This window comes from Nerophis ophidion, linkage group LG07 (assembly GCF_033978795.1).
Source record: "Nerophis ophidion isolate RoL-2023_Sa linkage group LG07, RoL_Noph_v1.0, whole genome shotgun sequence".
Taxonomy (NCBI): domain Eukaryota; kingdom Metazoa; phylum Chordata; class Actinopteri; order Syngnathiformes; family Syngnathidae; genus Nerophis; species Nerophis ophidion.
The window spans coordinates 26882545-26902981 of record NC_084617.1 but is presented as its reverse complement, the minus strand read 5'-3'; positions in this window follow the sequence as shown (position 1 = coordinate 26902981).

Genomic DNA, 20437 nt, shown 5'->3' with positions numbered 1-20437 from the left:
GCCTGTCTTTGCCAGTCAGTCGGCCTGGCGTCATTACTTGTTTTCATGCGATACCACATTTCGGGTTGCTCGATTCATGCCGTGTTTATTTCTTGCCACAGTTTTTTGTTTGTTCGAAGCCATAGTTTATGTTTGTTTGTTTCATGCCATAGTTTTTTGTTTGTTCCCCGCCATAGTCTATGTTTGTGTACCTCATGCCCTGCCAAGATTTATCGAGTTAATAAATATGTTCCTACCTGCAGGCATTTTCCGGAATAGTCCGTTTGCATCCCGGGAGAACAAACCTCGCAGTAAGCTGCGAATCCCCCTCCCCATGACAGAAAAATCATAAGTCAGCATGGTAACCAAACAAAACAAGGTATCGCAAACAGGAACTAAAAAGGTCCAAAAACTAACAAAAAATAAGAAAACCATGATCTAGACCCTAGATCATGTCAAATGTAGAATTATTTGGACACTAGGGAAACATATTCTAAGTAATAAAGACTTTTCAGAGTTATTTGGTTAGGGTTAGGGTTATAGTAAGGCCATGCCAAATAAGGCATTAATAAGTACTTAATAATGACTAGTTAAGAGACAATATGTTACTAATTTGCATTTTAATAAGCAACTAAATAATGGTGATTATGTTCCCCATACTAAAGTGTTACCATGTTTTTTTTACTGGTGCACAAAACGAAGCGTGCATGAATATCACCTTGTTCAAACAACAAAACCAACACAGTGCATAAACTCACAAAAAATGACACACCTGCAAATCAGTCAGCTGTTGCCGTATCCGTAATACGCCGATAGGGAGAAGTTTGCATTAACATGATGAGTCGGGTCTGTTTTGACCTCCGCCGAACCCCTGAGGCCGACTAACCGAACCCCTAAGGTTCGATCGAACTCAGGTTAAGAACCACTGCTATAGATTGTCTGATTAATCTGATACAATCCTTTAAGTGTCGCGTACTTGCGGTTTCACGGATCCACACACTGAAAGCGAGTTGCGCAAAGTTAACAACAGGTTTAATGTATTTTAAAGCTCTCCAATAGCTATGTTCCTTCAGAATTTTCAGTTGCTCCAATCCTCCTACTGCACCCGGCCGCTCACTGTTAAAGACTTTAGATGATTAGACTAACACGTACTACCTGTGAAATCTAATCACCTGCCAGCTGTGTCTCGCCGTCAGCACATGCCCCTCCCCTACCCGATGGTGCACTTCCTCAGCACCATGGACAGTGGCGGTGACTTTTGCTCCAACAGGCAATGCTGGCTACACCTCCCCCCACAAATCCATTTTATAGCCTCGATGCGTATTTTTAGGGAAATTAGTTCAAATACAAATTTACAGTATTAAAAGTTCCTGGCACTCTATACGGTCTGTATTTTAAACATTTTTATTAGTTACACTCAAACGATTAATCAAAGCAACAGAATATAAATCTAAGATTTGAAAAAAAAAAAAAAAAATAGAATTAATCGAGTAATCGTTGAAGCCCTAAATATGAGGCAAATAAAAGTAAAAAGTGGTCCTCCAAAATGATGACTTGAGTGAGTAAATATTCTGTAAAAATTATCCTCAAGTACTGAGCAACTGGTTAGAGTTTGGACCCCCACCCCCGCCACCTTTAGGAGGGGAGAGTCCACCCATATATTTTCTTTCAAAAGCTGTCTAAAATGAAGAGGGGTGACTATAATTGACGTTTAACCATTTATTCTACAAAACTAATGATCAAAATAAAGGCTGTGAAAGAGAGCCGAGCTAAAGTATCTAAAGGTTGGCGCAATCTCTAAAGTGGTCGCCCGTCCCTCATGCTTTTGTCCACCCAGGTTGTATCAAAACTGAAAGTTAACTTGGCGCCTGTGTCAAGCGCACACATTCTCCTCCACTTTTCTTAAAGTTTTGTAATCACTCAGACATATCAAACAGCTAAAATGTGTGGAAAAGTGTTTTGCATTATTTTCCATCATACACTGCAATGGATTTAAATTTTTTGGGTGGTGTTTGGACAGTTTATTATTATAATATCCACAAAGTTCAATGAGCAGGTTGTGTTGTGTGCGACCATGTGTCGACTTTTTGCGTTGGTTGCATTTTTATTTTTATTTTGCACCATGATTAGGGAAGGTTGTTTTGATTGTGGCATACAAGTAAATGCTGCGCTAATCTGGTTTTGAAGTACAAAACATGGTCATTGGCCTGATTTACTCACATTTCAATCAACAAAAATCAGACTGTCAGGCACTTCAAATTAATATGAAAATGTGGTGCACATTTTAAATGTCTCGCAGGCCCTCGCTTGGACACTACTGATCTATAACTTGAAAAATAAAAGTCGAAAATGATAGTAATGTTTTTTTGGTACGAAAATACTCAAGTAAATGTAAAAAGTATGTTGCATTAAATACAACTGAACCAAAAAGTTACTTAGGTGAATGTAATGTAGCAGAGGAAACTTTTGTGTTTATGTGGTACTAATGTTCTTATTAATAATAAAATTGTTGGAGTCTATAAAGAAAACGTTGCATGGATGTTACATACATGTTACTATAAACTGCAGTAACATAAATAAGTCTGAGAACAAAATAATGTACTTAAATACTAATTACATTTTATCCTGAAAGCGCCACACAATTGTCGGTGACAATAATGGCTTGAGGGCTCACGTTAGTTTATTGAGGAGGTCAAGCGAGGGGAGAAATTTTAATCACACGCGGCAAATTGGACAAGATGTCAGCTGAGCAACATTTCATATCGTTCATGCGGAATCCTGACGGCCTGAAAGGTTCAGGCCACTGCTGACACCCAAATGCTTTTATCAGATTAATCCCCTAAAAAGGTTGTCCCTGTTGAATGTTGATTTAGGTTTTTTTTCCCTCCCCCGCCCGCCCCAAATGGCAGACAGGAGCGGATTTGAGAGCCAGAAACATGCAACGTGCTGATCTTTGAATGTAGAGCATGTGGAGGATTCTACTTGCATACACAAATGTGATGCACACTAGGTTTCAGTGTAAGTTGGAAAAAATACATCAAAAATAGCCTATATTAACAAATAAGGGCATGCTCTACTAAAGTGGTGTTTTTTAAACCTTTATTTTTGTTTTTATCATGTACTACATCAGGAAAAAAAATGTCTCTTAAGCACCACCATAATGACCAACGTTAAAACACAGTAGCACACTAGGCCTAAATGTTCATTATAAACAAGGCAGAGAGTTTATTTGACAAGTATATTTTATATCTAGGACACTATAACACAGTTTGAACAGTAACACTGTGTTTGAATACTTACTTAGGTGATTCTCTGGGGTGCCACTAGATGGAACCCAAGTACCATACCACTAGTGGTACACATACCACAGTTTGAGAGTCATTGTTTACAAAATAGCACACACAAAGTTGATGAACTGAGCTCGTGCACGGAGGAGCCTAAATGACCAAAACAGCGTTGAAGTGTAAAAAAAAAGCGCTTCAAATGTATATATCTATATGTATATATATATGTATATATATTTAGTAAGTCAGGCATATACCTTTTGTTATAAATGGAAATGGACATTTGGTATGTAAACTATATTGTCCAATACAGTCTATGATATTGTCTGTCAAAACGAATATGCTCCTGCAACAAATGATTCATGTGGTGGTGCTCAGCTCCAAGTGTAAGGCTTAACATGCTAGCCGGGTCAAAAACACATGGACATACAGGCTAACGGGGGAAACATATGCCCATTAGCCTGTATGCCGATGTGTATTCCAACTGACAAGGCAAAATATATTTTCAACATAAAACCTAGGTGGATATGGGCAGTGTCAGTGCCTATTTTGTTCTCACTATGCTGATACGCTGAGGAAATGGGTTCCAACATTAGAGCGGAAATCTGAAACCTATGGAGACAGCCAAATCACATGATAAAATGATTCCTCATTGTTGTAGCCTATTAGCATACCTTGGTAAAAAATGGAACGGTCGTAGCACGAAAGGTCGTAGCACAAAATGTGGTAGCACAAAACTTCGTAACAAGAAACGTCATGCCACAAAACGTCACAGCCCAAAATGTCCTAGCACAACACGTAATAGCACAACACGTCGTAGCACAAAATATAGCACAGTACATCATAGCACGAAATGTAGTAGCACGAATCATAGTGGCACAATATGTCGTAACACGAAACGTCATAACAAGAAACGTCATGCCACAAAACGTCACAGCACAAAACTTTATAGCACAACAAATAATAGCACAAACCGTTGTAGCACAAAATATAGCACCGTACACCGTAGCACAGGGGTCACCAACCTTTTTGAAACCAAGAGCCACTTCTTGGGTACTGATTAATGTGAAGGGCTACCAGTTTGATAGACACCTAAATACATTGCTAGAAATAGCCAATTTGCTTAATTTACCTGTAATAAATAAATAAATCTATATATGAAAAAAAAGAGGGTATTTCTGTCTGTCATTCCTTCATACATTTTTTTTCCTTTTGCGGAAGGGTTTTTGTAGAGAATAAATGATGAAAAAACACTTAATTGAACGGTTTAAAAGAGGAGAAAACACAAAAAAAATGAAAAATTAAAGGTAGTTCACCTTCAATTTTGACACTTTAAAATTCAACATTCAACCAAAAAAAATGAATAGAAAAAGTAGCTGATTTGAATCTTTTTGAAAACATTTTAAAAATGATTTATGGAACATCATTAGTAATTTTTCCTGATTATGATTAATTTTAGAATTTTGATGACATGTTTTAATCCAATCTGCACTTTGTTAAAATATACAGCAAATTGGACAAAGCTATATTTCTAACAAAGACAAATTATTATTTCTTCTAGATTTTCCAGAACACAAATTTTAAAATAAATTCAAAAGACTTTGAAATAAGATTTCAATTTGATTCTACAGATTTTCTAGATTTGCCAGAATAATTTTTTTGAATTTTAATCATAATAATTTTGAAAAAATATTTCACAAATATTCTTCTGCGAAAAAACAGAAGCTAAAATTAAGAATTAAATTAAAATGTAATTATTATTCTTTACAATAAAAAACAAAAATACTTGAACACTGATTTAAATTTTCAGGAAAGAAGATAAAAGAATTTAAAAGGTAAAAAGGTATATGTGTTTAAAAATCCTAAAATCATTTTTAAGGTTGTATTTTTTCTCTAAAATTGTTTTTCTGAAAGTTAAATGAAGCAAAGTAAAAAAATAAATACATTTATTTAAACAAGTGAAGATAAGTCTTTAAAATATTTTCTTGGATTTTCACATTGTATTTGAGTTTCGTCTCTCTTATAATTAAAAATGTCGAGCAAAGTGAGACCAGCTTGATAGTAAATACATACAATTTAAAAAATAGAGGGAGCTCGCTGGTAAGTGCTGCTATTAGAGCTATTTTTAGAACAGGCCAGGAGGTGACTGATTTGTTCCTTACAGGCGACTTTGTGCCCGCAGGCACCGCGTTGGTGACCCCTGCCATAGCACGAACCATAGTAGCATGAAAAGTAGTCGCACAATACGTCGTAGCACGAAACGTCGTAGCACGAAACGCCGTAGCATGAAACATCCTAACAAGAAACTTCATGCCACAAAACATCACAGCACAAAACGCCATGGCACAACACGTAATAGCATGAAACTTCGTAGCACAAAATATTGCACAGTACATCGTAACACAAAACGTAGTAGAACAAAATGTAGTAACACAATATGTCGTAGCACGAAACGTCTTAACAAGAAACTTCATGCAATAAAACGTCACAGCACAAAAAATCATAGCACAACACGTCAGAGCACGAAACGTCATAGCACAAATTATAGCACAGTATATCGTAACACGAAACGTAGTAGCACAATATGTCGTAGCACGAAACGTCGTAACAAGAAATTTCATGCCACAAAACGTCACAGCACAAAACGTCATAACACAACACGTAATAGCACGAAAAGTCGTAGCACAAAATATAGCACAGTACATCTTAACACAAACCTAGTAGCACAATATGTCGTAGCACGAAACATCGTAATAAGAAACTTCCTGCCACAAAACGTCACAGCACTAAACGTCATGGCACAACACGTAATAGCACAAAACTTCATAGCACAAAATATAGCAGAGTACATCGTAGCACGAAACGCCGTAGCACGAAACGCCGTAGCACGAAACGTCGTAACAAGAAACTTCATGCCACAGAACGTCACAGCACAAAACTTCATAGGACAACACGTAATAGCACGAAACGTTGTAGCACAGTGTATAGCACAGCACATCGTAGCACGAAACATAGTAGCACGAAAGGTCATAACACAAAACGCTTTAACAAGAAATGTAGCACAATACGTCGTAGCACAAAACGTCGTAGCACAAAACGTCACAGCACAAAACGTCACAGCACAAAATGTTGTAGCACAACACGTCATAAGACAAAATGAAGCACAGGACGTCGTAGCATGACATGTGGTAGCAGAATTGGTCATAGCAAAAAACGTAGCACAGCACAAAACTATGTACCACAAAACTTTGTAGCAAGAAACATTGTCGCACAAAATGTTGTAGCATGAAATGTCGTAACCAAAGCGCCTTAACAAGAAACATCGTAACACCAAATATTGCTAAACAAAACACAATTTTTTATTTTTTCACACGAACTTTAATTAATTTTTGTTTATTTATTTAATAGTTATTTACTACGTCATTGTTTATTCATTTAAACAAGTTGGTTGTAGTTTTTTTTTAGTCTATGTTTTCTGATAGTACTGACAATAACCATATAATTTCCATTTGTTGTGATGTTGTACGCAGGCTAAACATACATCTTCCAGAAAATAGCCTCATTCATGTGTAAAATTAGTTGGTTAGAGATTTGTTATTAACAAAACGCTTATCTATTCAGCTTTTATGGTCCCAGCACCTCAACCCCTAGTTCGAGGCAGTGGAAGTTTGAAGTTCCTTGGAGTAGCCCAGTCCATCGTGGTGAATTTGGCTCCGTATCTGGCAACCTCAGTCACTGCGATTGCTGTACCATTTCTGGTCACATTATTGCATAAGGCTTCTTTACACAATGGACAAAATTGAGGGTTCATGTGAGTCTATTTAGCAATACAATACAAATAGTTGCCCAAACGTCCAATAGGCCTTCAAAGAGTGGTGAGATCAGATGCCAAATGGAGGCTGCACTCCCAGCTAAACATGACATTTAGCAGATGTTATCATCGATGGATGGCAGCCCTGGCAAGAAGATAATGGACTTTGAGAGCACTTTAAGGTTTTTTTATTTTGTTCTCCATCACTCATTCAAGTGTTGGCATTGGAGGAGCTATTATGGCCTTTATGCTGGGTTATCCTTGTTTTGAAACGTTAAAAGTCTTATTATACTATACAATCAGAATAATTTATTTTTCAAAACTTCTTTAACATCTTCTTACATTTAATATTGTTTTTGTCCTAGTAACATTACATACAGTTTAACCTCAAAAATATGTTAGAATATAGGAAAATGAAACACTGTACTTTAATCAAGTGATTCTTTGGCGTACCACTGGTAATGCAATGTTTTACCAGTCAAAATATTCTCCATTGACATTCAAATTTGTTGTTAAAGATTGACAATGTCATTATTTAATAGGTCTTAGGGCCAGGAGTGGACTGCGACAAAGAATTTGGAATCCCACAAAGCCCTGATTTTTATACGTTTTGACTCCTCACTTGATATTTTTTTGAAACATGTTTTGTAGGAATACAAATATATGGCAAAACATTTCTATGTAACTATGAGACTGTGAGTTTTATGACACTGAATTAACTCGGTGTCACAATCCTGGGAGGCAGCGGGAGACAGCCAGCGAGTCAAAAGGTGTTTAATCCGCGACAAAAACACAAAACAAGTGCAGCAAGGAATGCACCGAAGATAAGGAAGGCTGTAAAGAACGAAAACAGGCTTCAAAGTAAACTAACAGAATGTTTGAAGAGCATGCAAAACAGTTCAGCTCTCAGAAGAAGCGAGAAAACAAAACACTAACATTTCAAAAACAGAAAGCCACGGCTTAACGTAAATAGACTCGGTTGTTCATTGAAAAAAGGTGTGTGGAGTAAAGCAACTGCAAAGAATACGGAACGAAAGTAGACAAAATAAGGGCGGTGGACAGGAACTAAATATGGAACACAAATTCAAGTCAAGATAGGTTATGAGAGAGACTTTTTTATGTACACTCTTACAGTCAGGACACAGCCGGTGATTGAAGAAACTTGCTGTGACAATAATCGTATAGCCATTTAATTTTTGACAGTTCACATTCTATTTTATAGCTTTTTGTACGGATTTAAATGTATATATATATTTATATATATATACAGTATATATATATATATATATATATATATATATATATATATATATATATATATATATATATATATATATATATATAAAATACTTTGGTTAATTGGCAACACTAAATTGGCCCTAGTGTGTGAATGTAAGTGTGAATGTTGTCTGTCTATCTGTGTTGACCCTGCGATGAGGTGGCGACTTGTCCAGGGTGTACACTGCCTTCCGGCCGATTGTAGCTGAGATAGGCGCCAGCGCCCCCCGCGACCCCGAAAGGGAATAAGAAGTAGAAAATGGATGGATGGATGGATGGATGGACTTTTAAAGGCTATCTTCATGCAACCAAAAGGTGCGTTTCTAGTCTGTAACATCTTTCCAAAAATTTTTTTCTGAAAGTTATAAGAAGCAAAGTAAAAAAATAAATGAATTTAATTAAACGAGTGAAGATCAAGTCTTTAAAATATTTTCTTGGATTTTCACATTGTATTTGAGTTTCGTCTCTCTTTTAATTAAAAATGTCGAGCAAAGTAAGACCAGCTTACTAGTAAATAAATACAATTTAAAAAATAGAGGGAGCTCACTGGTATGTGCTGCTATTTGAGCTATTTTTAGAACAGGCCAGGGGGTGACTGACCTGGTCCTTACGGGCGACTTTGTGCCCGCAGGCACCGCGTTGGTGACCCCTGCCGTAGCACGAACCATAGTAGCACGAAAAGTAGTAGCACAATACGTTGTAGCACGAAACGTCGTAGCACGAAACGTCGTAGCACGAAACGTCGTAACATGAAACGTCATAACATGAAACGTCGTAATAAGAAACTTCATGCCACAAAACGTCACAACACAATACACCATGGCACAACACGTAATAGCATGAAACGTCGTAGCACAAAATATAGCACAGTACATCGTAACACGAAACGTAGTAGAACAAAACGTAGTAACACAATATGTCGTAGCACGAAACGTCGTAGCAAGAAAGTTCATGCCACAAAACGTCACAGCACAAAACGCCATGGCACAAGACGTAACAGCATGAAATGTCGTAGCACAAAATATAGACCAGTACATCGTAGCACGAACCATAGTAGCACGAAACATAGTAGCACAATATGTCGTAGCACGAAACGTCTTAACAACAAACTTCATGCCACAAAATGTCACAGCACAAAACGTCATAGCACAACACGTAAGAGCACGAAACGTCGTAGCACAAAATATAGCACAGTACATCATAGCACGAAACGTAGTAGTACAATATGGCGTAGCAGGAAACGTAGCAGCACAATATGTCGTAGCACGAAACGTCATAACAAGAAACTTCATGCCACAAAACGTCACAGCACAAAACGTAATTATGACACAAATAATAAATAAGTGTCATAATTACACCAAATAATACTGTAAACGGCTTCCTGCCGCCATTGTGTGGGTTGCATGGATCATCAACGGAGGACATCGCTTTGCACAGGTTTGACTCTTTATTTTTGCAAACAGAAAGTCGCTTGCAGTCAGTCGGTCACTATTTCAGTGCCTCCTTCTCTACTCGCGCCGGTCTCCTTTTCAGTCGCCCGTCTTCCTTTGCTGGTCTTTGTCGCTCCGTGGCTCTTTAGGGTTCTCGTTCGTCTGTTCGCTCGTCTGGTCTTCCGTCTGGTTGTTTGTCTCTCTCTTTCTACTTCTGCCACAATTGCTCCTCACTCTCCCTTTGTATGCTGCAGCAGAAGATGTAGGGATTGAGAGCAGGTGTGTGAACTACACACCTTACTCGGATGGCTACAGTGTCGCTCCAGGCGTGCCCCGCCTCTCTGCTCCGCTGCATGCTCCGCCTCCTGGCCGGCATGTTGGGCAGGACCACCGTTTGTCCGAGCCCGCTGTCGGCTTGTCGCCTCCGCCTCTCCACCAATACATTCCAAGAATCAGTTCAAATCTAGAAATCCAGGAAACTGAATCGGATCGAATCATTTAGTGCCCAAACATTCACACCCTTAAGAAATAGGAATGTTTGCCTATAAACACACTTTTGCAAAACATTTTTTTTTACTACTATTTAAGTAAAAAAATAAATGGATACAATTAACTTACAACAAATAATAATTGTATTTAAATACAATATATAGGTTTTTACCCTCGGCCCCAATGAAAACAACAGTTTTTGAAAAAGATAGAATGCTTGATTAGTTTACTGCTGTTTACCTCCCCCTATAGAATTTCTACATATAACGAATAAGGCAGCATATTTCAAGTGGTAATTAAGCGGGCGGAATTTCAACTTCCTTTAATTACAGCCTCGACGCGGCTTTCTCTCCCTTCCTTTTTGTAATATGCAAGCCTTTGTTGAAGAAAACTAATTAGGCTCCGACGAGGAGGGTCGGCGTGATTATCACAAGATATTCTGCCTCACAGCCAGGGTCTACATTGCATTTCGGAGGAATGGTTAAAAATATGAGAAGAGTTCCGTCATTTAAAAAGCAGCATGATGGTACATGTGGTTGTGGCGCAGCTGCGTCGCAGCAAAGTGGGCTCTTGACGTGTCCTCCCCTTGCTCGCGTGGGTTTTGCTGACATGGATGTTCAGTTAATTGGAGAGTGGGAATTGCTCATAGATGATTGTTTATTATATGTAAATCATTATTTACTCTATTTGATGAAAATGATGCAAGCGAGTGGAAAACTATTGAAATATTTTGTCTTTCTCAAGTCTGACATGTCCATATAGTCAGTCCTTTCAGGTCAGACCTGAGTAAAACAGGGCCCGTGGGGCATATGCGGCCGATAAAGATTTTCAATCCGACCCCCCGGGCATTCTACATTATTATTTTAGACCTTTAACATCAAAACTGTATCCGCCATTATGATGTGCAGTGTTGTGTATAAATGACCCTAAGTCTTGAACTATAGATTGTACAAACCCCAAAACCAGTAAAGTTTTCACGTTGCGTAAATGGAAAAAAAAAACAGAAAAAAAACGAATACAATGGTTTGCAAATCCTTTTCAACTTATATTCAATTAAATAGACTGCAAAGACAAGCTATTGAATGTTCAAACTGGAAAAAGTTGTTATTTTTTGTAAATACAAACTTATTTGGAATTTGATGCCTGCAAGATGTTTCAAAAAAGCTGACACAAGTGGCAAAAAGACTGAGAAAGTCGAGGAATGCTCATCAAACACTTATTTGGAACACCCCAGAGTGAACAGGCTAATTGGGAACAGGTGGGTGCCTGATTGGGTATAAAAGCAGCTTCCATGAAATGCTCAGTCATTCACAAACAAGGAGGGGACGAGGGTCACCACTTTGTCAACAAATATGTGAGCAAATTGTCCAACAGTTTAAGAACAACATTTCCCAACCAGCTATTGCAACAAATTTAGGGATTTCATCATCTACGGTTCTGTAGTATCATCAGAAGGTTCAGAGAATCTGGAGAAATCACTGCACAAAAGCGGTGATATTACAGACCTTCGATTCCTCAGGCGGTACTGCATCAACAAGCAACATCAGTGTGTAAATGATATCACCACATGGGATAAGGGACACTTCGGAAAACCACTGTCAAACTCTACTATTCAAAGTGAAAGCCATTTATCAACAACATCCAGAAACGCTGCCTGCTTCGCTGGGCCCGAGTTAATCTAAGATGGACTGATGCAAAGTAGAAAAGTGTTCTGTGGTCTGGCGAGTCCACATTTTAACTTGTTTTTGGAAACTGCAGATGTCGGTGTGACAAACTCGTGCCGTCTTGTGGGTTCCATAGACCACCAAGCACAGACATTTGCTCGCAGGTGTAGACTTCTTTATTCATCCAAATAAGACAAGTCTTTTGCGGGTTACTTTTCAGCCATCCGAGCTCTTAATGCTCGCTCCCCCGTGTAGCTTTTCAGTCATCCACGTCGTTTCTGTCTGCCTCTTGCTCTTGCTCTCTTCCTCGTTGCATGCGCTGTTGTTTGTTCTCTCATCTCTCCCTCTCGTTTCTTCCTCGTTTCTCCACCTCTTTCCTCGACATTCACGGCTGCCGTCCGTTTTAACAGTGCGAGAAGATCCATTAATTGTATCCAGGTGCGCGTCGCTCCCGGCACCCCCGCCTCGCCGCTCGCTCTCCATCCCCGCCTCCTCGCCGCCATCCTGGGCTTCACAGTCGGGTCTTCCGGACCAAAGAGGAAAAGAACCATCCGGACTGTTCAAGGCGGAAAGTTCAAAAGCCAGCATGCTGAAAGGTACATAGGGGTTTTGGAGCAACATATGTTGCCATCCAAGCAACGTTATCATGAACGCCCCTGCTTATTTCAGCAAGACAATGCCAAGCCACGTGTTACAACAGTGTGGCTTCATAGTAAAAGAGTGCGGGTACTAGACTGGCCTGCCTGTAGTCCAGACCTGTCTCCCACTAAAAATGTGTGGCACAATATGAACCCTAAAATACAACAACGGGGACCTCGAACTGTTGAACAACTTAAGCTGTACATCAAGCAAGAATGGGAAATAATTCCACCTGAAAAGCTTCCACAATTGGTCTCCTCAGTTCCCAAACATTTACTGAGTGTTGTTAAAAGGAAAGGCCATGTAACACAGTGGTAAAAAAAAATGTTTCTCTTATTTTCTTTAATCGTTCCGAAGGAGTGTTCAGAATGCGCATTTTACAAACATTATTATTTACGTTTTTTTTTATTATTATCATTATTTTTTTTTTACACTGTTCAATTTGGCGCCCCCTCCAAAGGATGGTGCCCCCGTCGATAAAGCCGGTCCTGACGTCAGCCATCTTTAATCTGCAACCGGACTTGAAGTCACGTGTGAAGTGTATTTCTGGTCTTGTCATCCTCGCCCGGACAGAAAGATGACACGATAGTGCGACTGGATCAAAAGAGATGTTGGAGACGCTTTACTGAACTAAAAGCTGCGTTATTACAACCGAGCATCATTATACAGGACTGCAGTTCCTGTAGGTGGTCAAGTTAAAAAAATTAGGGCACTCCTAACTTGGAGAAGCCAAATAATTAGTTTTTATCTTCCTCCTTTCTGTTTGCTAAGTCAGGACAACACATCCTGACCATAAAAGGAGATGTTCCTGTGTAAGTGTCTGGAAAACAACTGCTTTTAGTCATAACTTACATTTTGGCGTAGAGTAAATGGTAAATGGGTTATACTTGTATCGCGCTTTTCTACCTTCAAGTTAGCTAGAAATGTAGTCTCTTCTCAAGGACAGGTCTATCACTTCTGCATTTCAAAGTCCCAATTAGGGCCTCTTTTGTACGAGAAGTGATCCAATCCACCTGCAAATATAAATAAATAAAACTCAGGGGCCTTATCTTATTATGTGCTCAAACTGAAATACCACTGTTTACTTAAACTTGGTAGTGTGATTTCTCCAAGATGAATATGAACATTCACCATATGCAAAACATAATATGAGTTCATTAATTCACTTCACGTGCAACAAAGGTATTGATATTTTGCCCCCTTTAATTATCCGTGAACCAGATCAGTTGGTGCCTATAAAGAGACAGAACTCAGTATCCTTCCTTACTTTTAATTGTGTCTGAAATAGGTGTAAAAAAAGTAAACCATCAATACAGTATTGTTTTCCTTTTTTTTTTTCCGAAATCCGGTGCTTTTTGAGGTCAAGGAAATGTTGAATCAGTGCTAGCACATGTCCAGCATTTCAATCGTTGACCTGATGAATAACTTAGCTGGCAGACACAACTCCAGTATAAAGACAAATTCCAGCAACATGCATGTTCTTGTGTCCGGATCGTTCCGGCATCTCTTAATATGCACCTTTGGTGTATTTAAAAGTAGAAAAAGTGGCACCGATTATGTTTCAAAACTTAGTAAAAATACACATGTTGGAGAATGAATGTGCAGAATGTACACTCAAGATCCTCATTTAACTAGGTTGGTATGCACCACTTCTACACTTCTTAGCAATTGTACACATGTAAGTCACCCACAACACGCCAACTAATAACGCATTTTCAGGACTATAGAGCGCACCAATATATAAGACGCACACACTAATTTAAAGAAAAAAAACATTGTTTCCATATTCAAGCCACGGATATGTACTTTGTGAAATTAGCTATTTACACCGAAATATCGTGCAAATGTTTTTTTACATAGCTTAATTGTTTCCAAATGCTGTCTGTAACACGGCAGTAAAACGGCTGATCAAACAAAACAGAAGTCATCGCCATGGACCCACTAGCTGCGGTAGCTAGCTCTCCAATCAGCTAAACAGACTCAATAATTCCACGGTATAAATTCCAATTCTTGCTGAAATTCGGTGCGTTTTGAGGTCAAAGAAATGTTGAAACATTGCTAACACATGGTAAATGGGTTGTATTGGTATGGCGCTTTTCTACCTTCAAGGTACTCAAAGCGCTTTGAAACTAGTTCCACATTCACCCATTCACACACTGAATGCTGCCATGCAAGGCCTTAACCACGATCCATCAGGAGCAAGGGTGAAGTGTCTTGCTCAAGGACACAACGGACGTGTCGAGCTTGGTAGAAGCTGGATATTGAACTAGGACCCTTCAGGTTGCTGGCACGGCCACTCTCCTAACCCCGCCACGCCGTCACACGCATAACATTGCAAAAACATTGCAACTATTTCCGCATCTTTATAAAAAAAGCTGCAGCTAATTCAGCCATTTAGGGCAGCAACAATCACCCAAAAAAAAAAATTAAGACTTGTTTAGACTACTCTTTCAGAAGTTATGAGCATCTTTACAACGCTACAGAAGATCAGGGATGTCACGTTGTCAACGTTTTCCCAGGACTTGATACTGAAAACCAAATAATAGCCCGGCAAAGAATGAAAACAATAATTGAACATAATGTGAAGGCCTTGGAGATTGTGGCTCCGATGCACACAATGATGATGCATAGGTGAAAAGACGTGTGCACGGTCTGACTGCATTTCCAAAGGACATAAAATCAACAGAAGTTACAAAACACTGCTGAGTGCAAATAACAGACACCTGCGTGTGCTGTCTGAGGTGTCACATGTCCCCACACACGCACGCACCTCCATGTGCAGAGGCACGCAATGTGAAGCTTGCATGCAGAACCCTGCTGCTTTGAAGACATATATGCAGCCAGTGCATCTTCAGTACATAAAACGTGCACATTTTCGCGAAAAAATGTGATTTTAGTGCACTACAGACATGCGATATGGGTGATACAGGAAAAAAAGACATGATCCGGTATTTAGGTTTTTGTACGCCCCGATGTTCATATAATTCTGTGTTTTATGAAAGATTTCACCCAAATTATTATTTTGTGTATTACAACCAGTGTTCGAAAACTTACTTTTAAATGTAATTAGTAATAGTACTTGTGACTTAAAAAAAATAATAATTTCATTACTAACATAATTAATCTTTGATAAATATAGTTAATTACTAGGAGAAAGTATTTCAAGTGGTACTTTAAAAATGTTGAATGCAATTGAGAGACGTTTCATGAGAGCGGAGTGAGTGTGTGTTTTTTTTATTAAGCTGGTGCCTGTTGCCAAGTGTTGTGTGACATCAACCAGAACGTGCTCAGAGCAGCATTATAGCTCAGTTCTTTTTATTAGCTTAGCAATGGCAACTATGCTGAATCTTTTCCCGAGATTAAGGGTCCCCAAGCAAATTTGTGTTTTTTTTTATTATGTATTATTCTTTTTTTTTTTTAATTTGCCCTTTCTGATCCATTTTCTTACCGCTTGTTACTTACTCTCAGTGTCTCCTAACTGTTCAGGCAAATCATATTGTCTAAACATGCACTATACAGGGTAGAGGTGCCCTAAAAAAATGGCAGCCCGCAACTCAAGTTTTGTTGACTCACTTATTGTCTGTAAAAAAACATTAAAAATGTAAGATAAAATAGCCAAAAAGATGTAATGTAATAAAACAACTGAAATGTTAATGCAAATTATTAATCCTTAAATACTTTGTCACTAAAAACACACATATATATATATATATATATATATATATATATATATCCATCCATCCATTTTCTACCGCTTATTCCCTTTCGGGGTCGCGGGGGGCGCTGGCGCCTATCTCAGCTACAATCGGTCGGAAGGCGGGGTACACCCTGGACAAGTCGCCACCTCATCGCAGGGCCAACACAGATACACAGACAACATTCACACTCACATTCACACACTAGGGCCAATTTAGTGTTGCCAATCAACCTATCCCCAGGTGCATGTCTTTGGAAGTGGGAGGAAGCCGGAGTACCCGGAGGGAACCCACGCAGTCACGGGGATAACATGCAAACTCCACACAGAAAGATCCCGAGCCTGGATTTGAACCCAGGACTGCAGGACCTTCGTATTGTGAGGCAGACGCACTAACCCCTCTCTCCCACCGTGCTGCCCATATATATATATGAACACTTCCCTAGTGGCAGAGAGGGGTTAGTGCGTCTGCCTCACAATACGAAGGTCCTGAGTAGTCCTGGGTTTAATCCCGGGCTTGGGATCTTTCTGTGTGGAGTTTGCATGTTCTCCCTGTGAATGCGTGGGTTCCCTCCGGGTATTCCGGCTTCCTCCCACTTCCAAAAACATGCACCTGGGGATAGGTTGATTGGCAACACTAAATCGGCCCTAGTGTGTGAATGTGAATGTGAATGTGAATGTTGTCTGTCTATCTGTGTTGGCCTTCCGCCCGATTGTAGCTGAGATAGGCACCAGCGCCCCCCGTGACCCCAAAGGGGTGGCGCAGTGGAAGAGTGGCCGTGCGCAACCCGAGGGTCACTGGTTCAAATCCCACCTAGAACCAACCTCGTCACGTCCCTTGTGTCCTGAGCAAGACACTTCACCCTTGCTCCTGATGGGTGCTGGTTGGCGCCTTGCATGGCAGATCCCTCCATCAGTGTGTGAATGTGTGTGTGAATGGGTAAATGTGGAAGTAGTGTCAAAGCGCTTTGATTACCTTGAAGGTAGAAAAGCGCTATACAAGTACAACCCATTTATTTATTTATTTATTTAATAGGTAGAAAATGGATGGATGAACATATATATATATATATATATATATATATATATATATATATATATATATACATATATATACATATATATATACATACACAAACCATATGAGTAGAAACACTATGGACGGCTAGAAGACGGAACGGGACTCATACTTCTGGTTGAAAGCTCTTGTCTAAACAGAAGGGCAATGCAGCACCTGCATTGAGCAAACTCGTCCAAAGGATGGCGCCATAGCACAAACAATAACACTCCGTTTCACTGTATTTACTTGCTTGTTTTTATCTTTTTAAATACTCTATTTCCATTATGGCCCTCAGCAAAGAAAGCTCTAGATATTATCCACAGCGTTTTATTAGATGCAGGGTTCCAAGCAAAGGATAAAGTAGCGGCTTATAGTCTTGAATTTACGATACTACACGTAATTATATAGTTTGCACACACTATTTGGTGTGCTGTAGTCTGTTGGCACGTGTATCATTCTGTTGTATCTTCTCTGTGCTTTTTTTTCTTTATTTTTGTACAACTGCAATATTATCCAACATGGAACCAAAGAAAGGTTGATAAAGAAGGTGAAAAACACTATCCATCCATCCATCCATCCATCCATCCATCTTCTTCCGCTTATCCGAGGTCGGGTTGCGGGGGCAGCAGCCTAAGCAGGGAAGCCCAGACTTCTCTCTCCCCAGCCACTTCGTCTAGCACTTCCCGGGGGATCCCGAGGCGTTCCCAGGCCAGCCGGGGGTCATAGTCTTCCCAACGTGTCCTGGGTCTTCCCCGTGGCCTCCTACCGGTTGAACGTGCACTGAACACTTCCCTAGGGAGGCGTTAGGGTGGCATCCTGACCAGATGCCCGAACCACCTCATCTGGCTCCTCTCGATGTGGAGGAGCAGCGGCTTTATTTTGAGTTCCTCCCGGATGGCAGAGTTTCTCACCCTATCTCTAAGGGAGAGCCCCGCCACACGGCGGAGGAAATTCATTTTGGCCGCTTGTACCCGTGATCTTATCCTTTCGGTCATGACCCAAAGCTCATGACCATAGGTGAGGATGGGAACGTAGATCGACCGGTAAATTGAGAGCTTTGCCTTCCGGCTCAGCTCCTTCTTCACCACAATGGATCGGTACTACGTCCGCATTACTCAAGACCCCACGCCGCACTCGTGAACAAGACTCCTAGGTACTTGAACTCCTCCACTTGGGGCAGGGTCTCCTCCCCGACCCGGAGATGGCATTCCACCCTTTTCCGGGCGAGAACCATGGACTCGGACTTGGAGGCGCTGATTCTCATTCCGGTCGCTTCGCACTCGGCTGCGAACGAATCCAGTGAGAGCTGAAGATCCCGGCCAGATGAAGCCATCAGGACCCCATCATCTGCAAAAAGCAGAGACCTAATCCCGCGCCAACCAAACCGGAACCCCTCAATGCCTTGACTGTGCCTAGAGATTCTGTCCATAAACGTTATGAACAGAATCGGTGACAAAGGACAACCTTGGCGGAGTCCAACCTTCACTGGAAATGTGTTCAACTTACTGCTGGCAATGCGGACCAAGCTCTGGCATTGATCATACAGGGAGCAGACCGCCACAATAAGACAGTCCGGTACCCCATACTCTCTGAGCACTCCCAACATGACTTCCCCAGGAACACGGTCGAATGCCTTCTCCAAGTCCACAAAGCACATGTAGACTGGTTGGGCAAACTCCAATGTACCCTCAAGAACCCTGCCGAGAGTATAGAGCTGGTCCACAGTTCCACGACCAGGACGAAAACCACACTGTTCCTCCTGAATCCAACGTTCAACTATTTGGCGTAGCCTCCTCTCCAGTACACCTAAATAAACATTACCGGGAAGGCTGAGGAGTGTGATCCCACGATAATTGGAAAACACTTTCCGGTCCCCCTTCTTAAAGAGAGAAACCACCACCCCGGTCTGCCAATCCAGAGGTACCGCTCCCGATGTCCACGCGATGCTGCAGAGTCTTGTCAACCAAGACAGCCCCACAGCATCCTAGAGCCTTAAGGAACTCCGGGCAGATTTCATCCACCCCTGGTGCCTTGCCACCCAGGAGCTTTTTAACTACCTCAGCAACCTCAGCCCCAGAAATAGGCGAGCTCACCACAGATTCCCCAGGCACTGCTTCCTCATAGGAAGACGTGTTGGTGGGATTGTGGAGGTCTTAGAAGTATTCCTTCCACCTATCCACAACATCCACAGTTGAGGTCATTAAAACACCATCCGCACCATACACGGTGTTGATAATGCACTGCTTCCCCTTACTGAGGCGGAGGATGGTGGTCCAGAATCGCTTCGAAGTCGTCCGGAAGTCGTTTTCCATGGCTTCCCCTAACTCCTCCCATGTCGGAGTTTTTACCTCCACGACCGCTGAAGCTCCACACCGCTTGGCCTGTCGATACCTGTCCACTGCCTCCGGAGTCCTATGAGCCAAAAGAACCCGATAGGACACCTTTTTCAGCTTGACGGCATCCCTCATCGCTGGTGTCCACCAACGGGTTTTAGTATTACCGCCCCGTCAGGCACCAACTACCTTGCGGCCACAGCTCCAATCAGCCGCCTCGACAATAGAGGTGCGGAACATGGTCCACTCGGACTCAATGTCCAGCACCTCCCTCGTAACATCTTCAAAGTTCTTCCGGAAAAACACTTTAATTAAAAAAAAAAAATAGCTGTCTGCATCAACAAGAGTTTTCAATAAAGTTACGTTTTCCATGTTGTTTTATGCATGTTAAACTATAATTATTCAATAAAGAATGTATTTTTAGTTCATTTTTGGGTTTCTGGAAGGGAATATTTTCATTATTGTGGAGAGACAGAGCCAACGAGCCGACAGCAGGATAGGACAGACAGCGGTCCCACCCGAGATGGCGGCCAGGAGGCGGAGCATGCAGCGGAGCGGAGAGGTGGAGCATGCAGCGGAGCGGAGAGGCAGGGCACGCTTGGAGCGACACTGCAGCCATCAGAGGCAGGTGCGTAAACGACACACCTGCTCTCAATCTCTGCATCTTCTGCTGCATCATGAAAGGGGAGAAGGAGGAACAATCGTGGCAGAAGTAGGAAAGGAAACACCAGACGACGAAGACGACGAGAGCGACCAGGACAGAGATGAGCCCCCGC